This window comes from Stegostoma tigrinum, chromosome 27 (assembly GCF_030684315.1).
Source record: "Stegostoma tigrinum isolate sSteTig4 chromosome 27, sSteTig4.hap1, whole genome shotgun sequence".
In the NCBI taxonomy this organism is placed as follows: Eukaryota; Metazoa; Chordata; class Chondrichthyes; order Orectolobiformes; family Stegostomatidae; genus Stegostoma; species Stegostoma tigrinum.
In genome coordinates, this window is record NC_081380.1 from 18,220,398 (window position 1) to 18,244,576 (window position 24,179).

Sequence of the window (24,179 nt, forward strand, 5' to 3'; positions counted from 1 at the left end):
TACTCCAAGCAAATCCCAGCTGTTGAGACAGGATTTTTGCTGAAGAAAGGCGAAAAGCCTGTTAATGGGATTTTCATTCATTATCATCTTCATTATTACCTAATCCTGCCTCCATAATATGCAGGTTCCCATCCTCCCACACAACAGTCAGAAACTTGACGTTGAGAATTCCCGACATGAAAATCACAGTGGGTACTGGCGACCCCAACTTGGACAACCAGCGCCAATATCTGTGGGCATGCTCCTTGCACCTTGGTCACAAGCACCCCACGTCTACGGGCACAGACATCTGTACTGTAATACTACACTTTGGAGTACACTGGTACCTTTTATTGGATGCTGCAGCAAGGACACCTGCTGTGTTGGCACAGTAGGTTTGCAGATGACGCTAAAATTGTGGAAAGTGAAAAATGTTACTCAGAATACAATGGGACCGTGACCAGATGGGCTTATGGGTCATTTAATTTAGTTTAATTTAGATACTTGTGAGGTGCTACATTTTAGTGAGGCAAATCAGGGCAGAACGTACATGCACTTAATGGTAAGGTCCTAGGGAATGTTGCTGAATGAAGAGAGCTTGGAGTGCACGTTCATAGTTCCTTGAAAGTAGAGTTGCTGGTAGATAGGATAGTGAAGAAAGCACTAGATGTGCTAGCTTTTATTAGTCAGTGGATTAAGTACAGGAATTGGGAAGGCATGTTGCAACTGTACAGGACATTGGTTTGGGCACTTTTAGAATACTGCATTCAGTTCAGGCCTCCCTGCTGTAGGAAAGATATTGTGACACTTGAAAGGATTCAGAAAAGATTTGCAAGGAAGTTGCCAGTGTTGGAGGGTTTGAGCTATAGGGAGAGGCTGAATAGGCTGGGGGTATTTTCCCTGAGGTATCAGGGGCTCAGGAGTGACTTTATAGAGGTTTGTAACATCATGAGTGGCATGGATAGGGTGAATAGGCAAGGTCTTTTTCCTGTGGTTGGCGGACCCCAAAACAAGAGGGCATAGGCTTAATGTGAGAGGGGAAAGAATTAAGAGGGACCTAAGGGGCAATTTTTTCATGCAAAGAGTGGTGCATGTATGGAACGAGCTGCTGGAGGAAGTGGTGGATGCTGGTATGATTTCAATGTTTGAAAGGCAGCTGGATGGGTATATGATTGGCAAGCTTTTAGAGGGAAATAGGTTAAATGCTGGCAAATAGGCCTAGATTTATATAGGACATCTGGTTGGCATGGACAAGTTGGACCGAAGGGTCTGTTTCTGTGCTGTATATCTCAATGACTCTATAAGGTACCAATTGGAACAGGGTGCAACTCAGTGCTGCTTGCTAGCTGGATGCTCAGTGTCCCTGCTTTGCTTTGTGTTTTAGTGCTTTGTCACCTCAGTCACACCTTAAAGACTCACAGTACCTTTTCCCTGCCTCACAGTTTAGAGCAGACATACAGACAGGCAGTTTGTCACAGTTGTCAGCACTCATCAGACAAGGCCATGGGCATCTTGCTGAATGGTACAGTCATCCTTCAGCTGCACACACAGCAAACACATTGCAGGCACAGCAACCAAGTGACCATGTCTCAAAGTCTAATGGGGAGGATGGTAGTTTGCCATCAAACCCAGGGAGACAGTCTTCAGGCAGGGGATCCCAGCCAAATAAGTCAAGGGAAGTCTCCAATATCCAGCAGGAGGTTTGGGCAAGAGTGAGGCAGGCGGGTTCAGGAGATCCGTACTTTTACGCTCCAGGGAATGGGCCACGGTCAGTTCACTAGGTCGAGTGTGACCATTTGCCTTGGGAGTCTCAGGAACATAGTCAAGGAGCTCTGAAAACATCAGTAAAGGATCTGGTCTCTCGTTGTTTGAGGCTGAGTTTACTCAAGGGAGTGGGCCACGATCAATCCTGTAGTTCCATTCACTGAATTTCAAGTGTGGTTATTAGGGATCACTGCTATCGGAGGGAGGCTACGGAACTTAATTCTGAGTACTGGAGTCAGAATGCTAGGATGCAGAGGAGTTGGCAAAATTGAAGGGAGGCAATTCAAATTATAGTGTTGGAGGGGAGTGGAGATGATTGATCATGGAAGGGAAAGGGATCTTACAGAGTAGATGTGGAGCATGGGGGAAGTTCACTGATGGTAAGCAACATGCTGGCTCCCATGTGAGGATAATTCACTGCTACAAGTGGCATGTTTATTTGGTATGCCTGGGACTGGGGGAGAGGGTGTAAAGTGGGCAGATGAAGGATTGGATGAACAGTTTGGGTGGGGACCTGGCTAAGTGAAAATTCTGTGGCTTTGATGGGGACGGTAACTAGGAAGATGTTTACATTTGGAGGTTTACCAAAACTGAGAGGATAGGCCTGTTCAAGCTACCTTCCATTGTACTGTAAATAACAAGTGTACGATGGAGATGAAAATGATGATGACCATTTTTGGAGTGTTTGGGGTTGGTGTTGTTTTCTATGAGAGAGGGGCTTTAAGTTCCAGGGCAATGTGAGGCCCTTCAAAGAGCAGCAACATCAAACAGACACCCACACACTTAAGCTGGAACTGACTTACGGGCACACTTTCCATGTGAACTGTCGGTATCAGCCAACTGTGTAAAGTCCAAACCCTTGCCCCAGTCACTCCTGACCATATCATGCAAGATAATAGCTGAATCCCTCTAATGGATTTCTTTGTTGACTTGGAAAGAAAAGAGTCTTGTTGCCAAGTAACAATCACCTTCCATTTATACATTGCCTGCACATGATGCTGGAGCTGTTCACCTCATCTTGGACCATCGAGCATTGTGAAGCAGTCAGGAGGAGTGGACTCTGTATCTTCAATGTTGTAGTAACAGCAAGGCAGGCACACACAGGATATGGTGAAAAGTAAATACATATTTACAAAAATGGAAGCTTATTTACATTGACATGTCACCTGAGCCATCAATGTGCCCTCAGAAGATCTTCCTTTCCCGTTAACTACATCTCAGTGTATTCCCATGGTCTGTAGCTGATGTGGGGGGGGCCTGCTGTATAGTGTAGACCATTGGCCTTGGAGGTTTGGTCAGGTGGTGCTAGTGGTGTTTTTGTTTCGAGGCCCGAAACATCAGCCTTCCTGCTTCTCTGATGCTGCTTGGCCTGCTGTGTTCATCCAGCTCTCCACCTTGTTATCTCACACACTGAGTGAGTCCTGCTCAGAGCTAGGTATACCCTCCTTGATTTGATTTTCACAGGGCTGAAGGTGGTAGCCAGGATGGAGGTTATAGAGTCATAGAATCATGCAGCAAGGAAACAGAACCTTCAGCCCCCAACTCATCCATGCTGTGGAAGGTCCAGCCACCTGACAGGTGTCTTTGGGCGGTCCTTCCACCTCTGCCGGGTGCCTACTGACTCCACCCTATCTGCTTGTTAGCAAGTGGCATCTGGAGTGTGGCCATGGTCCTTCATTCCCAAAGTCACCTTACTGTTGGTGCTGAGCACCAGTGATTAGGGCGATTGAGGACAGATCCTCACTCATATCCAGCATTCTCATGAACCTGGCTGTCATGGCAGCTGTCAACCTGCGCATGGAGGTATCTGGACAATCATTGAGGCAGCGGTATCCCAACCACGTTGCTACAGTTCAGTAGCCCCTTTGTGTTAGTTTGCTCGGTTTCCCTGACAACCCTGCTGGCTTCCCCTTGGCCTACTTCTGCATATGATAAGTCTCTACTTGCTGACACTGTGGCTCCTTCCCTGCCTGGGTCTGAGCAGGCTCAGATGGTTCTGTATTGCTCTGAGCACCAGTGACCTGGGCTGTTTCTCCCACGGCCAGGTACAGTGTGACAGCGACGTACTCACCAGGAGGTTCTCCTTGTCCTCATCTAGTTATCTTACTCCCGAGGTGTTAGTATTAGAGCCGGTGGAGGGTGCCAGAGGCTGCATTGCTGGTGCTCCCTTTGAGATTACCAAGCTCGCTTCCTCAGAGGTGGTGGAGGGGATGTCTTCAGGATAGGCTTCCTGTTGGCAGAGACCATGGACCTCCCACTGGTGTCTGCAGGAGACCAAAGAGAGAAACCATCATGGAAAAGATGTTGTAACAGTTTCACAATGGGCTCATGGTGAAGGTAGTGGGAGAGCAGCAGAATAAGCTCAAAGATTTCCCCATCTCCATAAGACTGGTCCTTGGTCTTTATCAGAAGCACCTCACCCTATGCCCCCCACCCCACCCTGCCCCACCCCAGCTTCTCCTTGTAGGGGTTGAAGAGATGAACATGTGGCACCTCCTCACCTGACCAGCCTCTTTCTACACAATAATGGGCCTTTTTTGTTTGTGATGAGATAAAGAGAGGGATTGAGTGAGGTGAAAGCGGGTGGCACAGCTGTCAGTGCTGGTGAAGGAAAGCTGGTGGGGTGGCCTGGTTCTGTGAGTAGACAGCACGGGTTAGAGGTTTGAGAGTGGGTGGGTGAGAGCGAGTGAAGGAAGATGTTCCACACAACAATGAGAATGATAGAACATGAGCCTTGTGGGATACAACAGCAGAGGCAAAGTGAGTGTGAGATGCCAGAGACCAGATGATGGCACGTACCCTGCAGGAGCAGAGAAGGCCATTCACCTACTTCCTGCATCATTGGGTGTTTTGCCAAACTGTGAGTGCCACACTGGCCTGTATTTGTGATCTCAGATCAGGCTGACATGGTTTGGTGTTGTGCCCTCTTCTACTCTCATCATGTTGGGCATGACCAGTGTTCCAGTACTTAATCAGGCTTGCATTGGCCTTTTAAGGATGGCATCAAGGTTGCTGATATATTCCGACATATTGTGGCAGTACGGGGCAAGTCAATCTGGCATTAATGAATGGAAAAATTGGCTTTTACAAGAAGAGAGGGGCACCATAAACTTGTGTTCAGTTGTTCATGAGAGAAGTTTGGGGCGATTGCATGAGAAAACTCAGATTGGTCACCAAGGGAAACCCTTCATGAAACTTGACACAAATGACACATAGCCAAAAGCTGGGAAGATTCAGCCTGTTGTGTCACATCTGAAATACTCTGTGCTGTTTCAAGCTTTTCACTACAGAAATGACATAAAAGCCATGGAAATTGCAACATGGAATTAGCAGGGTGGGAATATTCTGATGGACAGTGTAACGCTGCAACTAGTGATCAAGCACTTGAACTGCAAAAAATGAGGAAAGATTTGATAAAGAATTCAAAATGGCAGAAGACATATCAAGTAAATATGGAGGTGGAATTCTTTTATTGGTGGGTGTAACCATGAAAAGAAGCCATGGTTTCAGGATTAACTTATGATACATGGGGTCTGAATCTTGCCAGAAATTGGCTAAGTATCATTTTTGGCAAGTTTCACAGAAGCCCATAGTGAGTTTGCTCACATTATCTTCTCAAGTTTATTTTATTAACTATGCACCACATTCCAATGGCACCCAACAGGTCTTATTCAGCTACTCAGCACAGGTGGAAACACTGTCTACTGTCAGGAGTTCCCAGAAATCTTATTGTTAGCACCATCTTTAAAGCCTAGCTGTATACCTGGTCAAGCATTGGCAGTCTGTAGCTGCCCTGCACAGTTTTGTTTTCACCCTGGACATGTTGGGTACCTTGCGTTGCCCATAGGCACCTGGAGGGCTTGCTGGACAGGGCAGAGAGTGCAGTCACTATCGATGGAGCATTCTCTGAAATGTTAGTGACTGATGTAGGTCTGAAGGAACACATACTGAGCGAGAGTTGCCATGTTTCTGTCCTGATGTTTGTGTTGGGAATTGCCGCCATCTAGTTTCAATCCAGCATGTGGAGGCAGTGAAAACCTGCATATCAATGATGTGAGGTGAGATAATGAGAATTTATTCTTCTTGCAAGAGCCACCATTTAAGGACTGATGGGTAGGCTGCTGAATACTCACAACTAGGCACAGCATTCAATCTTACCAGAGCCACAAGAGAATAAATAAAAGCATTAATATTGTATTTTTAGGATGCTCTCCCCTATATGTTACACTCTCAAAGGATACAGAGCATTATTGTGCTAAAGGGGGACAGATTTGTAATGATGCCTTGATAAGGCACATCCTGAACCTGTTCTTTTGATACTTACAGCAATTACTTTCTCCTGTTCAGCTTTGCATATAATTTCTTATAAAGTGTAAATTCAGATTTTCTTTGCAATGGGAAAAGGTTACCTGCAAGAGCCATGAAACTCGATTCCAGATGAGATAATGGGAACTGCAGATGTTAGAGAATCCAAGATAACAAAATGTGAGGCTGGATGAACACAGCAGGCCAAGCAGCATCTCAGGAGCACAAAAGCTGACGTTTCGGGCCTAGACCCTTCATCAGAGAGGGGGATGGGGTGAGGGTTCTGGAATAAATAGGGAGAGAGGGGGAGGCGGACCGAAGATGGAGAGAAAAGAAGATAGGTGGAGAGAGTATAGGTGGGGAGGTAGGGAGGGGATAGGTCAGTCCAGGGAAGACGGACAGGTCAAGGAGGTGGGATGAGGTTAGTAGGTAGATGGGGGTGCGGCTTGGGGTGGGAGGAAGGGATGGGTGAGAGGAAGAACAGGTTAGGGAGGCAGAGACAGGTTGGACTGGTTTTGGGATGCAGTGGGTGGAGGGGAAGAGCTGGGCTGGTTGTGTGGTGCAGTGGGGGGAGGGGACGAACTGGGCTGGTTTAGGGATGCGGTGGGAGAAGGGGAGATTTTGAAACTGGTGAAGTCCATATTGATACCATCAGGCTGCAGGGTTCCCAGGCGGAATATGAGTTGCTGTTCCTGCAACCTTCGGGTGGCATCATTGTGGCACTGCAGGAGGCCCATGATGGACATGTCATCTAAAGAATGGGAGGGGGAGTGGAAATGGTTTGCGACTGGGAGGTGCAGTTGTTTGTTGCGGACTGAGCGGAGGTGTTCTGCAAAGCGGTCCCCAAGCATCTGCTCCCACGACAAGACATTCCACTCCTGCACATCCCAGATGTCCAAGTTCTTCAAGGACCGCAACTTTCCGCCCACTGTGATCGAGAACGCCCTTGACCGCGTCTCCCGTATTTTCCGCAACACATCCCTCACACCCCGCTCCCGCCACAACCGCCAAAAGAGGATCCCCCTCGTTCTCACACACCACCCCACCAACCTCCGGATACAACGCATCATCCTCCGACACTTCCGCCATCTACAATCCGACCCCACCACCCAAGACATTTTTCCATCCCCACCCCTGTCTGCTTTCTGGAGAGACCACTCTCTCCGTGACTCCTTTGTTCGCTCCACACTGCCCTCCAACCCCACCACACCCGGCACCTTCCCCTGCAACCGCAGGAAATGCTACACTTGTCCCCACACCTCCTCCCTCACCCCTATCCCAGGCCCCAAGATGACATTCCACATTAAGCAGAGATTCACCTGCACATCTGCCAATGTGGTATACTGCATCCACTGTACCCGGTGTGGCCTCCTCTACATTGAGGAAACCAAGCGGAGGCTTGGGGACCACTTTGCAGAACACCTCCGCTCAGTCCGCAACAAACAACTGCACCTCCCAGTCGCAAACCATTTCCACTCCCCCTCCCATTCTTTAGATGACATGTCCATCATGGGCCTCCTGCAGTGCCACAATGATGCCACCCGAAGGTTGCAGGAACAGCAACTCATATTCCGCCTGGGAACCCTGCAGCCTAATGGTATCAATGTGGACTTCACCAGTTTCAAAATCTCCCCTTCCCCCACCGCATCCCAAAACCAGCCCAGTTTGTCCCCTCCCCCCACTGCACCACACAACCAGCCCAGCTCTTCCCCTCCACCCACTGCATTCCAAAACCAGTCCAACCTGTCTCTGCCTCCCTAACCTGTTCTTCCTCTCACCCATCCCTTCCTCCCACCCCAAGCCGCACCCCCATCTACCTACTAACCTCATCCCACCTCCTTGACCTGTCCGTCTTCCCTGGACTGACCTATCCCCTTCCTACCTCCCCACCTATACTCTCTCCACCTATCTTCTTTTCTCTCCATCTTCGGTCCGCCTCCCCCTCTCTCCCTATTTATTCCAGAACCCTCACCCCATCCCCCTATCTGATGAAGGGTCAGCTTTTGTGCTCCTGAGATGCTGCTTGGCCTGCTGTGTTCATCCAGCCTCACATTTTGTTATCTTCGATTCCAGATGAACCTGATTAGCTGTGCACAGTCATATTTACATGTTATACTTCAGAGGAAGCTTTTAACTAAATGTATCTTCCCAACTCACTGGGATAGACGACTGGAAGTGAAACCCCACTACTTCAACAATCATAACGAAGGTGAGGATTTAATGGAACTGTTGAAAAGTTGAATTTACCTCTGACTGATTATTACCCAGATTGAAAGCAAACTGCACCAAGTCTTTTAAATCAAGCGTTTTAAACATACCAAGTTGGGTCCACAATCCTTTTGATTTTGAGAAGTCCCGCAATGTTACTTGCAAAACAATAATCAATACTTTGGCCCTTCATTGGACCTTGGATATTTCTTTCCCTGTGAGATTTTGTTTTCTTCCTTTGAGCAGCTCTGAGCCTTTTCCCTGCTCCTTCAACAGAGAGTTTGGGAAGGCAATTTTTCAGAGTAAGCCGCCAAAGAAAGAGGACAGAAAGGCTGAGGCTGCCAATTTCTTGAAGTCTCCTTGGTTCTCCTGTCAATCCCCTCACAGAATTTGTGTTGAATTGGAACCTGACCAATACATGGTTGTTGATATGCTGAGTTTTCCTGAATCCATAACAAATAGTGCCATTTGAAAAGTCAATCAAAAGACTGTGTCTTTGGGCAAAATTACCCCAAATACACCAAAGTAGTGCTGATTTTTCTGGACATATCATCCTTGAAGTGACATTGTTTACTATGCGCCAATTAGCTTTACTTGTTTTTTCCAAACTTGCAAATAAATTATTGTATTTTCTGTCTTTTTTTTTCAAAACAGCATTCATTTTTCTAGTTTTCAGTTTGCATTCCAAAAGAAAATTTGGCTTCCTACAGTATCCTACTCCTTCTGTTCCTCTAAGAAGGACCATCTTCTTGTGGATATAGGTGCATGCAGCTTCTCAGAGGCAGTGGACCTGAAAGTGCTGCACCAGGAGCCCACTGCCAGTCCAAGTCAGCAGCTTAGCATTTCAGGCTTTTAACACCTTTGGGTTTATTCCCCACTTGTAATGCATTAGCCGATCTCAGTCAATCTCTTATCACAATGGTGACAGTTGTTTGGTTAGGGAATGAAATAACAGTCAGGAGGAAAGAACTGATTGAGGCTTTAATCTCCACCACCTTTAACAGTATTCTCTGCCAGGGTTATGTCATCATATTGTTGTTGGCTAAGAACAGAGTCAACTTTGAGCATTTGCTAGTTGAAGCTGAAGCTTCTGGTGCCACTCGCTATCAAGTTCGCATAGTAGGCAGCAGCACACTGGGTTGTGTGAGATCCCGAGTAATGGGCAGTTTGCAGGAACTTCAATATCTTCTGGAAAAAGCTCCAAACATATGTAAATATGTAACATAGATTGTGTTTTATTGGGAATGATAATAACAATATAAGCCAGCAATACCACTTTTTCTCCCAGTGTCGCCACACTGGTTCATCTTTTGTACACAAGTCTCCTCCTCTGCTCTCCCACTGTGGAAAGATTTATTTTTGAACAGTCTATTACTGCAGTCTCTTGTGGTTAAACCCCTGACCTTCCCTATCCCTGTAACCACCTGTGGCCACTACAGACTCTCCATTCTGCTCAGTCCAGCCTATAATACAGTCCTACTTCCTTCATCCCATCATCAATAGCTGCATCTACAGTTAGTTAGACCTCACAGTCAAGAACCAATTCCCTAAATCTCTCTCTTTTTCTCCATTTCATCAGCTCCGTATTCATTGTTATACACCTTCTTGCATTTATTTCTTCCCTTTCTGGGGAATAATGGGGAAACACTGGAAGATTAACAGGCTGATTATCAACCTGCTGGAATCATGGAATGAGTATTCTTTCCATCCTGTTAGTTCTTCGAGTGGAAATTTGTGGCAACCAGCTCAGCAACAGCAATGAAATACACTGAGTCAAAACCTCCTATCCTCCATTATAAACTTCCTTGAAACTCAAGTCTTTGACAAGGCTTTTTATTAGATCCTAGCCACTTCTGCTTTATGTCTCTCCTTACTTTTGGTAAACAATGTATGTGCTTTCTTAACAAAGTCCACTTGTGCTTTACTTTGCTGTCCACGTATTCTTAGACCTCTGGTGCAGCAATCCAGCATGTTTTATCTCCTTTAAAAGGTCTACATAAATGCAAGCTATTGATGGTGTGGTACTTCAGTTGGGTCCAAACTGCATGAGGTATCATTGTACAACTGCAATGAATTTTAATGCGTCCTCCAGATATAAACTTGTGTTTTGCTGCAGTAGGTGTCAATTTCCAACTGATAAATGTGGACAAGTGCTCTCATATCTCAGCCACATAAGCCACCCTATGGGAAGAGAAGATTTGCCAGAACTGCTCCAGGGAGGAGAGATTTCAGATGATTGGGGAAATTGAGGTTTTCCTCCTTAAAACACTGAAAATCAAGGGCAGATTTTACAGAGGCATTCAAATTTGTTATGGGTAATAAGATGCTGAGTTAGGAGAAACTGTTTCCACTTAACAGCGGATAACTAGATTAGACAGATTTGAGATAATTGGCAAAAGATTTGCAGATGAATAGACAGAACATGTTTAATGCAGAAAATTATTATGATCTGCCATGGACTGCTTGAAAGAAGAGTCAGCAGTAAACTTTCACAAGTGAATTGGACAAATGATTGAAAGATGGACTTTGTGGGGCTTTTAGAAAGAAGCTGGGAGTGTGACTAATTGCAAACAATCTGAACAGGGATGAGGGGCCAAGTAACCTTTTTTAATGCTTTACAATTCTCAGGTCTTCATATTCATATTGGATAACATGGAATTTATTGGCTAGAAATGGACCATTTGGCCAAACTTCTCTGTGCTAATGTTCATGCTCCACACATGTTTCTTCATATCAAGTTTCATCTGCCCTTATTAGTATTTGCTTCAAATGCCATTTGATCTGTGGATCAAATTGTGTGTCCATTTTTATTAACTTACCAGTATGAATTGGGGCACGGGCTCATTCAATGTAGTGCTAGTGTCCCCACTTCTGAGCCAGAGGTTTCAAATCCCATTTCCTCCAGAGGTGCAGGAAAAACATCTCTAAATGGGTTGACCAGAAAACATCTGCACAAATTGGGGGAGCGTTTCTCCTTCACATTAACAACACCAGATCCCAGGAATATTTTCCTTACGTGATAGGTGCACGTTTTTGTTAAGCACAAACGATCACATGTCAGGAGCTTTCAATCATAGGCTGAATCAGGTTGAAAACCCCATTTAGGTAAAGGCTTAATAAGTCTTAGAAATGAATTGCATCAAAATTATGTACTTCAAATGTTTAACAAATGCAGTTGCAGCATTGGCAGATTTCCTCCTGTTCCACCTCCAATTGCAGTAGTTCATCTTGTGAAAAAAAGATGGCATCATTCTGCTAAGTATCTAGCTGAAGAAACTAGAATGGGCTCATTTTTGGGCGTCAGTTTTGAACTAGGGGTGATAAGCACCAGCCATGGTTCCTACTCCTGACCACTATCACAGTGGCATATGCTGGATGAACAGCTTGAGACATTGCTACTATGTATTTAATGGTTGTTTGTCTACTGCCACTGTCTAAGTTCACACAGAATGACCAACTGGTGGAGTTTTTGGAGGACTGTAGATGCCTGTGGAAATCGCATTTTAAGGCTTTGTGCCATTGGAGTTATGATTTACAAAATGTTTTAATTGGCCTTGGTGTAAACAAGAATTACGTAAGTGTGTCACAAACACTGTCAGTAACAGGAGATAGCAAGAACTGCAGATGCTGAAGTCAGAGTCAATACAATGTGGAGCTGGAGGAACACAGCAGGTCAGGGAGCATCAGAGGAGTAGGAAAGTTGATGTTTCAGGCTGGGACCCTTCTTCAGAACTCTGGTCTTTCCAAAGGGAGGAGGGCAACTTCTTCAAGGTGGGCATCCTTGGAAGAGGCTTCGCAGTGGGGTTATAAGTCACTCGGAGATAGCAAGAACTGCCAATACTGGAGTCAGAGACAACATAGTGTGGAGCTGGAGGAACAGAGTAGGCCTGGCAGCATCAGAGCAGTAGGGAAGTTGACATTCTGACAAAGGGTCCCAACTCAAAGCGTCGACTTTCCTACTCCTCTGATGCTTCCTGACCTGCTGTGTTCCTCCAGTTCCACACTGTGTCTTCACTGTCAGTAACACATTTCTTTGCTGTGAGGAACAAAATGTGCACAAGTTGCTTCTAATGTTCTGGAAGTGGCTTGTAAAGATGACTGCACAACAAAAATATTACATAGTATATGAGATCTTCACTAAATAGTGCCACACTGAGAACTGTATGAACTCAAATGTCTGTTTAATTAAACCATTTACAGGATACCAGGTTTATGTCAGCTTGCCTTGGCTGGCAAAACATGCACTTCAGAGGTTTGTGGATTTAAGTCATAGTTGGTGCATTATCTAGCTTGATACCTTATTATTGATGTTCTTGGAGCCTATTAGGATGTTCAGCATCATTGGAGCTGCTATTCTTTAAATGAGAGTTTCAAGTGAGTATTAAAGATCGAAATTTGAAAGAGGGCGAGCAGTTAACCAACATTTCTCCGTTATCAAAAACAGATTAAATGGTCATTCATTCCGTGGCATTTGTCTCTGGAATAACAGCTGATGTGTTCCATTGCGAAAAATATCTTGAAACGTTCATGATTGATGTGACAAATGCAAGTTTTGTCCCTCCAGTTATAATATATTTTCCTTCTGTGCTGGTTAACGATTATATTCTTGTTAAAGAGGAATCAATAGTACATAATAATTTAATTGCCATTCATTGATTTTGCCAGGGCTTTGCTGAGAGCCAAATTAGGTTATAGATTTTATTCATGTATTTGCGTCCATAAGCTTTTCCTAGCTTCCAGGACTCTGCAGTTGCAAGGATTCCTGCACAAATAGATCTATTTTGTTCAAGCATTGTACAAAATAGCAAAATGCTGTTCATTTTTAACTAGAGTTATTGTTTCTTTCCTGTCATATTGGCACAGATGTTTAAAAACACAGCCAATTGGAGTCAAAAGGTCCAAATCTCACACCAGAAACCTGAGGACATTTTCTCAGTTGAAATATTAGTGCAGTATTTGGGGAGTTCTCCATTGTCAGATGGATTATTTTTCAGAAGGGACATTCATCTGACCTGACTGCCCACTAAGGTGCATTATATTCCATGGGTTGTGGAAAAAATAAGGCATATTTTGATTGAGATTTTTAGGATTTTGAAAAAAATTGATAAGCAGATTAGCCAGAAACATGTTTCAGAGATAGTAGGAACTGCAGATGCTGGTCAATCTGAGATACTAGGATGTAGAGCTGGATGAACACAGCAGGTCAAGTAGCATCAGAGGAACAGGAAGGCTGTCGTTTCAAGCCTAGACCCTTTTTTAGATTAGATTCCCTAAAGTGTGGAAACAGGCCCTTTGGCCCAACAAGTCTACACCACCCCTTGAAGCATCCCACCCAGACCCGTCCCCCTATAACCCACACACCCCTGAACACTACGGGCAATTTAGCATGGCCTATCCACCTAGCCCGCACATCTTTGGACTGTGAGAGGAAACCGGAGCACCCGGAGGAAACCCACGCAGACACGGGGAGAATGTGCAAACTCCACACAGACAGTCGCCCAAGGCGGGAATCGAGCCCGAGTCCCTGGCGCTGTGAGGCTGCAGTGCTAACCACTGAGCCACCGTGCGGCCCCAATAAATCAAGCACCACTGTTTCTGCCTGGTTTTGAACCAAGGACCTTTTGCATGTTAGGCAAACGCGATAACCACTACACTACAGAAACACATTTTTTACTACAGAAGGTGGTGCGCACAGCCCAGACCATCATGGAAGCCAACCTTCCATTTATGGACTCTACTTAGATTAATCTTCAGAAATGTTTTCTGAAGGTTTTCTGAAGAAGGATCTAGGTCCGAAACAGCAGCCTTCCTGCTGCTCTGATGCTGCTTGGCTTGTTCTGTTCACCCAGCTGTACACCTTGTTGTCTTAGCCAGAAACATGCTGTTTAGCGAAGAAGAAGAACAAGAAGAAAATACACTGTTAAAACCAGAGCCAGGCATCTTGGGGGAAATGGTAAAAAACATTTTTTCACAGGAGAAGTGTAGGGATCCCTCCAGCAAAAAGCAGTTAGTTCCAACACATCTAACAATTTTAAATCCAACAGTCATTTGCTAATAATGGTGTCAGCCAAATGGGGTCACGGCAGGTGGATGAAGTTAGGAAATAGATTAGCCATTGTCTCTGGAAATGCCAAAAGAATGAGGAGCTGGATAGTCTTCTCCTATTCCTACGTTTCTATATAAATACACATTATTTCCTTCTTTAACAGTTGATGAATGTTTTGTCTTCTGCATCCTCTTTGTTACAATAGCCAGGCCACATAATGATGTGGGAGACTGTTGGTATGAATTGGTTCAGAGGCAGAGTGTTGAGATCTGACAGATGTAGATATGGCTGCGCAGAGGCCAGTAGCATTTTGGACAAGTTACCTGGGATATAGAAAAGTTTCATAAGCACAGAAAAGGGGATGCTCAGTCAGCCCAAGCAATCTGATTGGCAATTCCTGCTTGTCCAGGCCCTGCAAAGATTGGTTTTCTACTTAGAGTATGGAACATCTGCTTCTGCTGTCAGTACTTTTACTGAGCAGAGCTTCTGCTGTGAATATTCAGCTGACTAAGCTAATAAAATGCCCTTATGTGGCCCTAGATATGAGTTAGACAGGTGTATCAATTGCTCCCCAAAATCTGCAGCTAAAATAACCAGGGGCAGTAGTAGTATTGCTTCAATTTAAGCACCAAATTTCACCTGTTTTTGGTAAATGAATGCAGTTGAGATATTCCATGTGTGGCTCTATATCATTGCGAAACAATTTTGTAGACACCGCCCACAACCTATTTAAGAACATGGACCGTGTATTTGGAATGGTAATTATAAGCTGCATGAGGACTGACGTGATTGAATAGACCTCATTGGAGCCATGTTCAGATAATGCCCTGCAAAGCAGACTGGTAGTTGTTACTTGAGTTCATTAAGGATAAGCTTGATCCTCCATTCACTTTGAGTTTGTTGGCCAGAAGCATACAGAAACAACGGTAAATAGGGTCAAAGGCGGAGGAAATGTTAAGAAAAAAGCTAAATTAATACACGTAGTATTCTGAACATGAATTATAAACGAATTAACAGCACATAAAAAGTTAACGTATATGATATTATATCTATTGGAGCAAAATGGTTACAAGGAGATCAAAGCTGGGAACTAAATTTTCAGGTGTCTGTAACTTTTGAAAAGATAAGCAGGAAGTGTCATGTCTTTGTTAGCATGATATGGAATAAATATCAAGGAATTATTTTGGAATTGATTATGTGGAATCTCTAAAGATGGAGGTAACAGGGGGAAGTCAATAGCTATTGCAAGAGAAAATGGACTAGGGAACCCAATGGGACTAAATAAGTTGCATACTGTGATTTTAATGGAAGAGTCTACAGAGGTACTAGAAGCACTAGCAACAATTTTGAAAGTTTTCTTAGATTCTAGATAAGTTCCAGACGATATTAATGTAACACCTTTATTCAAAAAAGGAGAGAGACAAAAAACTGACAACTGTAGGCCAGTTAACTTATCATCTTTTATTGGCAAAATGTTAGAGTCTATTTCAAAGGGCATATCAGCAGAGCACTTGTAAATTTATAAATGAATACACCAGGTTGCTTGTGGGCTCCATTCCTAAGTGTGTTTGCAAGTTGATTTGTACGCAAGTCAGAGCACAATGCAGGACGATTATAAAGCAGCCATTTTTAAGCATAAGAAATGTTTTAAATTGGATATTTAAAATCACACCCCTGTACACTATCATGTTTGTACGTCAGACATTTGTAAATCAGGGACCTCCTGTGCACAATGTAAACAACTAGAATCGAAAGGACTTCATGAAAGGGAAATCATGCCTGACAAATTTCATAAAACTCTTGAGGAAGCAACAAGCAGGACATTTAAAGACGAACCAATAGATGTAATAGATCTGGATTTCCAAAAGTCAGTTGATTAGGTACTGCACATATGACTACTTTATAAAATAAGAGACAATGAAATTGGAGTTAGTTTATTAGCATGGATAGACAATTAGATGACTAATAGAAGATATCCAGTTGGGATAAAGGAAGCATTTCAGGCAACCTGTAACTTGTAGAGAACCACATGGATCAATGCTGAAGCCACAATATTGACTATTTATAATAATGACTTGGATGAGGGAAGTGAATGTACTATAGCAAAATTTAGTGATGACGCAAAATACTTGGAGAGGTAAGTAGTAAGGATGACACAGAATCTGTAAAGGGGTTTAGATGGGTTGAGTAGGTGGGCAAAAATGTTAAGTAAGTTAATTTGAGGCTATGCACTTTGGCAGGAAGAATAGAGGAATTGAACATTATTTAAGTGGAGACAGACTGCAGAAAGCTCCAGACTGAGGGAGTTAGGAATTCTCGTGTATGAATCATAATGTGAAAGGCAAATGGAATGAACACAATGAAAATTTTCAGTTAATCGGGGAAAGCCAGTGTGGATTCATAACAGGTAGGTCATGCCTGATAAACCTCTTCTAACTTTTTTGAACAGTGATTAAGGGAGTGTCTACAAAAGTTGTTTATATAGAATTTCAGAATGCATTTAGTAAAGTCCCACATAAGGGACTGTCAGCTAAGGTTGAGACTCATGGAATTGAGGTCAAGTTACTGACGTGTTTGGGAAATTGATTGAGCGGCAGGTGAAAGTAGGAATAATGCGTAAGTGCTCAAAATGGCAGGATATGGCCAGTGGTGTTCCACAGAGATCTGTGGTAGGGTCTCCCTTAATCATGTAATTTATCAGTGACTTGGATAATGGCATAGAAATTCATAAATTCAAATTTGCTGATGACAGAAAGTTAGGTGGTACTATAGACAGTGTAAATGGTAGCATAAAATTACAAAGGGCTATTGATAGATTAAATGAATGGACACAACTATGGCAAATGGAGTTCAGTGTAAACAAGTGTGAGGTTTTCTATTTTTGAATTTAAAAAATGATAGATCGGGGACTTTCTAGATGGTTTGAAGTTAAATACAGCGGCTATTCAAAGAGACTTGGGGTTTCAGGTGCATAGATTTTTAAAATGTTGTGAACAAGTGCAGAAAATAATCAAGAAAGCTAATGTATTTCTGGCCTTTATATCTAGAGGATTGGAATACAAGGATGCAGGTGTTATGCTGCAGTTGTACAAAACCCTGGTTAGACCCCACATGGAGCACTGTGAACACATCTGGACACCACATCTATGACAGAATATATTGGCTTTGGAAGGAGTACAATGTAGGTTTACAAGAATCATAGCTGAACTTTAGGGGTTAAGCTATATTAGACATTACACAAATTACACCTGTTTTCTCCAGAATTAAAAGGTTGAGGGATGGTTTGATCAAAGTCTTCAAGATATTAACATGAAAAATAGTTGAGATAAACTATTTCCACTGGTTGGGATTCATCACCCAGGGGCATAGTTTGAGAATTAGGGCCAGATCATTCAGGAGAGATGTTAGGATGCACTTCTACAAATGGTAGATGCTTGGAACTCTCTTCAACAAATAACAGTTGATGAAAAATCAAGTGTTAAGCTTAAATCTGAGCTGGATAAATTTTTATTAAATGTAAGTATTAAGGGATATGGACCAAAGGCAGGTATTTGAAGTTAGGCCACCGATCAGCCATGACCTGAATGAATTGTTGAACAAGCCTGAGGGACTGAATGGCCTACCGCTGTTCCTATGTTCCTGTGTTAATGTAAAAGCAATGAAACATGAAAATAGGGAAATCTTGCTGGAGTTATAAAAGACATTAGTCAGACCATAGGTAGAACACTGTGAGCAGTCTTGATCCCCTTATCTAAGGAAAGATATACTGGCATTGGAGGCAGTCCAGAGATTGTTCACTAAGTGGATCCCAGCCATGGAGGAATTTTCTTATGAGGAGTGGTTGTGTAGGATGAATTTGTACTTATTGTAGTTTAGTAGACTGATCGGAGACATTATTAAAATGTACAAGATTCTTAGGGGGCTTTCCAGGGTAGAGATTGTTTCCATTTGTAGGACAATAAAGGACCAAAAGCTATAATATCAGAGTAAGGGGATGTCCATTTATGACAGAGGTGAGGAGGTATTTATTCTCCCAGAGGTTATGAATATGTGGAATTCTTTGCTGCAAGTGCTGTTGAGGTTGATTCTTTATACATCCTGAGATAGACAGATTTTTAATGTGGAAGGAAATCAGTGGTTATGGGGAAAAGGCTGGAAAGTGGCATTGAGGATTATTAGATCAGCCATTGTCTCATTAGATGGCAGGGCAGACCCACTGGGCCACTTGACCTCCTTCTGCTCCTACATCTTACGGCCTTATGGTCATTATCTTTCCAAAGGCTTGTTCTTTTGGGCTAAGGATTGGCAAAATGGTAAGTTAACTTAAACTTCAGTGACTGTAAATTACTACCCAGAAAGTGATTCTTTATCTACACAATGTGGTACTGGTATCTCCAAACAAACAGGACAATCACAGAGTTATACAGCTCATGAATGGACAATTAAGGTAAGTGTGTCTGCCACACACTGCTACTTCATTGCCTGACAAATTATATTCCAGATCGTAGACTCACAGAGGTCATAAGGAAGAATATTTTCCTAGATGTGATTCCAAACCCACAACGTTATGGTTGACTCTTAACAGCCCTGTCAAGCAAGCCACTCAGTTCAAGAGCAATGAGGGACTAGGAACAAATGCTGACCTTTCTCAGCAAAGCCCACATCTTCTGAGAGAACATCGACGAAAAACAAGTCGTCATGTAAATATATTTCTCCTCATTTTCCTGTTGGTTCTTTTGACAGTTATCCTAAATGAATTGGGAGAATCATTTCCTTTTGGGATTGATCTAGGTAGCACATGGCTATGGAAATGTAATTTGACCGCACTGTGGTACAGTGTCCTTAGGCTGCCCTTAGAAAACCCATGTGTTGGATGCCTACGGCAGTCAATGTGTCTGTGACTTGCTTTACGCTTCTGTGCACAACCGGTTGGTTAACTTCCCTGATGTCCCCTGAGGCAGCTTGAATAAAAATCCAGGCCAGTTATGACATTTCCAGACATTTTCCAAGAAGAGTACAACAGGGTAGCATTCATTTTGCTAAGTGTGAGCCAGGTACCTGGAGTAAGTGCTACAATAGAGAAGATCACAAAGGTCTGCATCAATAGTGATTGCCTCATCGTTCAAGAATAGTCACTGATTTTTAATCCCAACAATTTAATGAAAGCCAGCAAGAGTTAGGGTATCCTGAATAAGGTCTGTACAACACCAAAAGGAATAAGGTAGAAAACTTACAAATCATGCACAAATATTATGACGCAATTATTACATACAGTGCTCTCAGATATTTCTACATTGCAAATTAGCGCAATTATTATGTGACCTTGTTTGCCTTTAAATCGAGGCCTCATTTATTTGAGGCAAACAATTGAAAATGCTGCTCAGCTGTAAAGTTTATCTTCATTAAAAAGGTTAGCAAGACAGAAAAATGCGAAAACATTACAAAATCAATTAAGTGAAAATCATAACCAATAACTCCAAAAATTACAGTCCCTCCTGGTGTGAAGCCTTGGGTTGTTTTGCCGCAAGAAGAATAGCTGCACAAATGCCAAAATTGTTTGAGTGACAAAAACAGAAATTGTTGGAATATCACAGCAGGTCTGGCATCATCTGTGAGAGAAAGCAGAGTTAATGTTTCGGGTCTAGTGATCCTTGGAAGAGTCTTTCGAGGATTTTCTATTTTTGTTTCTCGTTTCCATCACCTGCAGTTCTCTTGCTTCTTTTTTATTTAACCTACACTGTGTCTGAGTGAACTTTAACAGTCAGTTTGGACAGTTTTTTAATTCATGGAGATATCAGGATGAGGGGAGGTCATGCCCTCAATAGGTATGTACACACTCATTCTGGTCAGAATCACAACTAAGTGGTTAGAAACCCAGTACTTGCTGGCCTGCGCCTGACCTAGGACATGAGGCGACCTGCTGCAGCTTTATTGTAACTCCAGCTGTTATCAGCTATCTTAGCATAAACCCTCAGGGTAACTGCAATCTGATTCGCCTAACTCGGTTACTGTGTAAACTCACAAAGACTTCAGGAACTCCATGCAAAAGAAAATTAACTTATGAATAATTTAAGGATTATGAACAACCCGTTTCTTCAGAAAAGTCATAGCTGCGAGTTAAAGGAAAAGGTGAAAACTTGAATTTGGCTCTCTGATATTTAGGCTTTCCTTGCACTTTCTAAGAGAATATCATATCACAAGAATTGAAGGGGCTTTTCTGGTGCTGTAAGTGTGTCCCTGTCTCTGGATCAGGAAGCCTAGGTTCAAGTGTCATTTGCTCCAGAATTGTATAATAATATCTATGAACAAATGGTTTAGAAAATATCTATACTGGTGTATAGCAGGAGCAGAAATTGGAAATGAAAGGGTTAACATTTCACTTCAAATAAGTGCCACTTGTATCCAGACTCTGCCAGTTGACCATTTCTGTCATGTGAATAAATCAGTGCTGTTCCTTAATTCTCACTATATATTATGATGAGTCATGATAGCCAAGGTATAAGATGCTATTTTGCAGAATGTATTGTGTACTGACTTACACAAACAGAATTTAATGGGTGTAGTGGGAGATTGGTGTCCTTAACTTTCCATTTCAGTAGTATGCTGCTGGTGGTAATTTTGGGACTCACAGGAAAGCCAGTGAATAACAAACACCTATTTTTCTTCAATATTCAGTGGACTGCTCTCAGGAGAATTTTTGACCCAAATCTTCTCGTTTTATGGGATTTGGGACATGTCCAAGATGTGGCTGGAATTCCATTGTTAGTTGGCTTATCTTCTGGTCTCTTGAGTGTTTTAAATGTTTTTGACAAGCTCCTTTGCTTTTGTTAAGGAACCCATTTCTAGTGGAGTTTGAGATGTTGATACTGGGAGAAATAGAAGCAGTACAAACCATGCAGGTTATGCTTGAACAGTGCCGAGAACAATATTGTTGTCGTCTCTCTCTAGTTCCAGCACTCCACATATCACAACATAAGTTTTTAACTTGTTTAACCACTTGCTGATATGACAAATCATTTATTTTTTGCATGTTGTATATGGAATAAAAATATTCACAAATAAGGTTTCTGTAATAAACACAAATTTATTGATTCATTATAAAATAAATCTTATTCAACATAGACGCAAAGGTTAACACCCTCAATGTTCTAATATAAAAAATAAATGTTGACCCCCTAAATAAGCTGACACATACACCACACACACCATACTCACCGATGGAAAACCATGCACTAAGCAAACAGTTTTGGCCAATAATGATTAGTCCTTGAAGGGGAAAAAAACAGGAGACAATGTGGAATGTTCAGATGATCTGGCGTTCTAGCACACATAGACAGGTCATTAAACATTTGAAATGGCAGATACAGCTTGCTCAGCAAACACATTCCAAGAAGACACTGTAGTGCCAGCAACTGCAGTGGAGTTTCTGATCAATGGTAATCATCAGGACATCAGTAGTGGGGGATTTGTTGATGGTAACAGCATTGAATGTCAAGGTGAGGTGGTTAGATTGTCTTTTATTGGAGATGGCTATTACCTGGCACATGTGCGGTGTGATGTTACTAGCTACTTGTCAGCCCAAGCCTGGATATTGTCCAGATCTTATTGCATTTGAACTGCTTCAGTATTTGAAGAGTCACAAATGGTGTTGAACATTATGTAATCATCAGCGAATTCTCCACTTCTGACCATATGATGGAGTGAAGTTAATTGGTGAAGGAGCTGAAGATGGTTGAGCCAAGGATGCTATCTTGAGGAACAGCTTCAGAGAGCTGAGATGAGTTTCCACCAACTACAAGCATCTCCATTTGTGCCAGGTACGACTCCAACCAGTATATAAGGTGTTAGGCTTTGAAAGGGCTAATGCTTAGGCGTGCATTAAGTACCATGCAAAATGATGTTGCCATTAGGACTTGGACAGGAGAATTGTTCTGGATCTCAAATGAGATAGACCTTCTCCTTCATATCTTTGTCATGCAATAAACTACATCCTGTATAAGATCTGAGCCTCTTCTTCTTACATCACTTGCGGGTTTTCCTCTACCAGTGGACCAAGTGGATATTGTCAGTCCCTAAAAGGAGGGTGGTGGCAGCAAATCTACCAAATAGTGACCAACAGCTCAGATAGTGTGCACATGATGGGCAGTGGGGAGACTTCATCATACAACAGCATGTGGTGCAGTGTTAATGTCCTGGCCTTTGGCCCTGAAGGAAAAGGGTCAAGTCCCATCTACCACAGAGGTGTCCCACAAAGTGTCTGAATAGGTTGATTAAAAAAGAATTTACAACAGTACAGAGTTGGATTTCTTGAGGATTGTGGTTAGAATTTCTGCTCTTCTTCATTATATATGAATGACCTGGGCATGGATGTTCAATAAACTTGGAAATAGTGTGAACTTTGTGGTGAATCGTATTTCAGTCTATATATACACCAGTGCCCAAGTTTGGACTCTGCACCTTTTAGAAAGGTTTGCAGACTTTTCAACTTTAATCTTCTTGAAATGACTAAATTGGGAGATCATTATCTGGGCAAAGTTGGCAGTCTTTCACAGACAAAGACAGAAGTTGCTGGAAAAGCTCAGCAGGTCTGGCAGCATCTGTGAAGTGAAATCAGAGTTAACATTTCGGGTCTAGTGACCCTTCCTCAGAACTGTTCTGAGGAGGGGTCACTGGAGCTGAAACCTTAACTCTAATTTCTCTTCACAGATGCTGCCAGATCTGCTCAGCTTCTTCAGCAATTTCTGTTTTTGTTTCTGATTAACAGCATTGGCAGTTATTCTGGTTTTTATTTGGCAGTTTTTCAGCCTGACCTGACATTTTCAAGGATTTTAATGCATAAGCCCCAGATCTTAACATTGCAGCTGTATAAACTTTACCAATTAGTCCATATTACTTTTCCCCATTCGTTCAATGATAATTTTTTTTCTGTTGTGTGCATTCCCTTTTCATCTGTCCGGTCAGTGTCAATTGAGGTTTATTTGGTTACACGCTTATTTTGGAGTCACAACATTCTGGGTGTAAGTTCCACTCCAGGACTTGAGCATGATACTAAAGGCTGACACTTTAGCCCAGTATTGGGGAAATGCTGCTCTTTAGAAGCGCTGTCATTTCGATGAAGTATTAAACTGAGGGCCTGTCTGCTGTTTCAGGCAGATGTAAAAGAGGTAAGTATGTGAAATGCCACAATTTTAAAGAAGAGTGGGGATGGTGTAAACTGTGGTGGCATGAACAATATTCATCCCTCAGTCAACATCAAAGTGAACAAGTTATTTATTGCTGGCTGGGCCAGCATTTAATGCCCATCTCTTGTCACCCTTGAGAAGATGGTGAGTTGCCTTCTCAAACTGCTGCAGCCCATGTGTGATAGGGAGACCCATGATGCTGTTAGTGAGGGAACTATAGGACTCCTGTCCTAAAATTATATCCCTGACCCACAGTCCTTCCAACTACTGTTCTACCTCAAATTTTCTTTTCTTCTCCACAATGTAAATCTCTCTCCACTGCTGGACCTGGTGAGTTTCTCCAGCACATTCAGTTTTCTATCTTTTCAGTCTTTTTACTTCCAGATCTTTCCTAGAACTCCATTTTTGAATTCCTCCAATTTATTTTCCATTCTGCCACAGTACGTTTTGGCTGTTTTCAAGGTTGCTAATAACTTCCTGTGGAACTGTGACAAAGGCAAACTTTCCTTCCACAGATGTCTCCACCTGCCTACAGCCTTTTGATGAAATGATCTGCTAGCAGTTGCTCTTCCCTGCTAGCCAGCTGGGTTGGGTCTGCTGTTGCCTGGTCCGATTCCTATCTGTTTAACACTAGAGCCAGAAAATAGCTTGCAGTGCCTTCCTGTTCCAGCACCATTATCTCAGGTGCCCATGAA

At 42.9% G+C, this 24,179-nt stretch overlaps 1 protein-coding gene and 1 non-coding gene across 3 annotated transcripts in view; one reads left to right on the forward strand and one right to left on the reverse strand.

The window, feature by feature from the left end:
• caln1 (calneuron 1) overlaps positions 1-24,179 on the forward strand; it is a 312,262-nt gene that overhangs the window by 84,862 nt on the left and 203,221 nt on the right. The window lies entirely within an intron of this gene.
• Positions 13,847-13,919, reverse strand: trnav-aac (transfer RNA valine (anticodon AAC)). Its single transcript has one exon. It is a non-coding gene; the product is annotated as a tRNA-Val (tRNA).